Raw genomic sequence first — 3492 nt, 5'->3', positions numbered from 1 at the left:
CGCCCGAAAGGTGGAATTGAACCACTCTGTCGCTAGACAGCTACAGGTTTGAAGCCTGCACCCCAGACCACTGAGGATCATCCGGGCAAGACAAATGCTTCCCCATAAAGCTATATAAAAGACATAAATTTTTAATTTTTACACTTATGGTGATACAGTTTGCAAGAATATGAAACTGTTGATTTCAATATCTATAAACTCTCCCAAGTTTATTACGACAGACGTCCTCCCAAAATGCTGCGTTTGCCTCCTATGGATTGATTCATGTCTCTTTGGAAACTATCTCATTTGCATAGCACCGCCCATTCTGGGAAACGGTGCTGGGGACGTGGCCCCCTCGTGTCTAGCCGTTAAAGAGACTGAAGCCCCTTTTATCCAAGAGAAAAAATCCATTTATATTTTTAAAACAAAAAAGATTCATAATTAGGGATTCAGAAGCTTCTTTCCTGAAAAATCTGAATTCGAATGTGTGCGGTCCCGTTCATAGTCTGATTTAGCCTAACCGCGGAGACTCCGCGCTGGCGGCTGTAGGGCTGGTGCGACACCTGCTGTTCTTTTGTGGAACTTCAGCGATTTAAACCTTTCAAAAGTTGAAAGAGCGCCTCTCGGTTCGGTTCAGACGTTCAGTGCTCTCCGACTGCATGCGACCCTATGAACTGCACAGCACGCCAGGCTTCCCTGGCCATCACCAATTCCCGGAGCTTGCTCAAACTCATGTCCATCGAGTCGGTGATGCCATCCAACCATCTAGTCCTCTGTCGTCCCCTTCTCCTCCCGCTTTCAATCTTTCCCAGCATCAGGGTCTTTTCCAATGAGCGCCTACAGAGTCCCAGACACAATCCTAGGTACTGGGGATGACAGAATTTCTGTCCCCATTGAGCTTAAACACTAGAGATCATCCGTTTTTGCATTTGCATTTTATGGCCGAGGAAAGTGAGCCATAGAAACGGATAGTACCCTACCCTATCCACACAACCCATCCACGTGAAAAAATAGAAACTGTGCCATCGTAATTATTATTTAAAACAAACAAAAAAAAAAGTGATCCTTTTATAATCCAAGTCGGTGATCCTTTGACAACAATGTCATTCCCCGACATGAATCTTCCCCTGTCTCCCTTCTCAGTGGAAAAGTCAAGTCTCTTACCGCAGCTTTACAATCCTGACAATTAGCCCTTTCCACTTCTCTGACCCCATGTCCTCCTACTCCTCTCTCCTCATATACGTGGTTTCTGGCACACAAATCGCTTGCTGCAGACACCAGGCATGCTTGCTTCCCAGGGCCATTGCATCTGTTGACCCCCATGTCTGAATCTCCTTTCCTCCATATGTTTCCATGACTCACTGCCTCCCTTCACTCTGGCCTCTGCTTAAATATCACCACTTAATGAGGCCTTCCCTGACCACCCAGTTTAAAATAGCAAGCCTTGTCACTATGTCCCCTTCTTCTGCTGGACTTCTCTCCATCACCCTGATCACCACCTGCCCTTGTCTATGTCCATTTGCTTTTTGTCTGGCTGCTCTGGCTAAAATAGCAGCTCCATGAAACCATGGACTTTGTTTTGGTTCATTTCTGTGCCAATGATAACGAAAGAGTGCGTTAGCACTGGCCAGACGCTCACTATCTGTTTGTACAATGAATGCAAGAATATGGGGACTTCCATGGTGGTCCAGTGATTTAGGCTCTGTGCTCCCACTATAAGAAGGCACAGTTTCCATCCCTAGGCGGGGAAATAAGATCTGCATGCTATGGGGCAAAAAAAAAAAAAAACACCATCTTTTTCTGAGCCTCTGTTTCCCCATCTGAAAAACAAAACTAGTGCAACTAGGGGGAATCATGGCAAGCAGATGGATATAAAAGACAGACATGGCATTTTGAGTGACTCAATTAAGACTGTTCCCATCACGAACCTGTTTCCTGCCTCCAGTGGGGGTGCCAAGGATGGGCTTGGGGGCTTTAGACATTCTTGTATCCATAATCTCAACCAGTCCCTCTTTCTCCAGTTTTTGATAAAGACAAACGGACACTTCGTCTTATAGAAAGTATCAATAAAAATCTTTAGAAAAAAAAAATATCTTTAGGAAGTGTTACTATTTTATTTGGAGGTTTAAAACTTTGCCCCTAAAAAACAAAAACAAAACACTGCCCCTGCTTGCCAAATCCAGATTCAGGAGAAGCCCCTCAAGTACTCTTTCTTTTAAGTAGGAAGCTGCTGCTAGGCAACCCCTGTATGCAAAAACTGAGACTAACTACCATTCTTGTAACATTATTATATATCTTGTAAAATGTGACATGCCTCATTAGAGGCAAGATTTTAAGTGATGCACAAGTAAACACTTTATTTATTTATTTATTTTTTACAAGTAAACATTTTAAATGTTAATAGTTTTGTGTTTAACTGTTATCTTTGATTGCTGGCAAGGGATACTGACTTCCTTAGTGGTGGAGTAACATTTCATTTTAAAAGACGTTTGCTTTATTTTTTAATAAAACAATTTAGGGAATTCCCTGGTGGTCCAGTGGTTAGGACTCTGTGCTCTCACTGCCGAAGGCCCTTGCTTGATCCTTAGTCGGGGGGTTAAATTCTACAAGCAATGTGATATGGTTAAAAAAAAAAAAAAAGTCAACTAGCAGAACAGATGATATATAGATTCATCAAGGTCCAAGGAACTGAATGGGATGTAGGTAGCTTAGGGTCACAACTTTTCATTTGAAGAAAGGGAGGCTTCCTGCTCAAGGTCACGTAGTCGAAAAGTAGAAAAGTTGATTCAAATCCAATCTATTGGTTTGTTGTTGTTTTTCCTATTTTTTGGTCCTTCTGCATAGCGTGCGGGACCTTATTTCCCCCAAGAGGGATCGAACCCACGGCCCCCTCTGGGGAAGCACAGCGTCTCAACCACTGGACCGCCAAGGAAGTCCCAGGGTCCCTGGTCTTTAGACTCTAGCTTCCTGCCTCCTCTTGCCCCGGTTTAGTTTTGGAAACCGAGACCCAGAAGCCACGAGGCCCTGTGTTTATTCCCAAGGCATTTGGAATTGAGAGAAGTGGGTGGATGAGAGACGTTTGAGAGAGTGAATAGACGTGGCTTCACAACTGAATAGATGTGAGGGAGTAAGAGCCCAGGGCCAAATCTGGGTCTCTGGCTGGGCGACAACGTGGACAGGAGAGGGACTCCCGGACTTGGAAATCAGGTAAGACCAGGAAGAGGTTTGGATAGATTTGAGGGGGGAGTCTCCAGAAGGCAGCTGGATACATGGGTCTGAGACTCAGGTGAGATGGGGGCACAGCAGGCGGAGTGTGGGGATCGCCTAGTGATGTCTGCCAGGAGTACAGGCGTGGAAAGCGACTGTCGAGGCCTGACTAGCCCTGGGATCCGCCGCCTCTCGGTTCTTCTTCTGCAGAGATGGGGAAGGTTCCTTCTTAAGAATCACTTACGAGCTTTTCAGGGCAGAATATGAAAGCTGGAGGGGGCTGGAAGCACAGGAGGCCTTGGG

The 3492-nt window shown here is 45.3% G+C and overlaps 1 non-coding gene across 1 annotated transcript; it reads right to left on the bottom strand.

Annotated features, from left to right (window-relative positions):
* TRNASTOP-UCA (transfer RNA opal suppressor (anticodon UCA)) lies at nt 1-87 on the bottom strand. Its single transcript has one exon. It is a non-coding gene; the product is annotated as a tRNA-Sec (tRNA).
* Between the last annotated feature and the right edge of the window lie 3405 nt (nt 88-3492).

The sequence above is a fragment of the Odocoileus virginianus genome, chromosome 20, assembly GCF_023699985.2.
Source record: "Odocoileus virginianus isolate 20LAN1187 ecotype Illinois chromosome 20, Ovbor_1.2, whole genome shotgun sequence".
NCBI lineage: Eukaryota > Metazoa > Chordata > Mammalia > Artiodactyla > Cervidae > Odocoileus > Odocoileus virginianus.
Note: the sequence above shows the minus strand (reverse complement) of the source record. Positions and strands in the feature narration are given on the sequence as shown.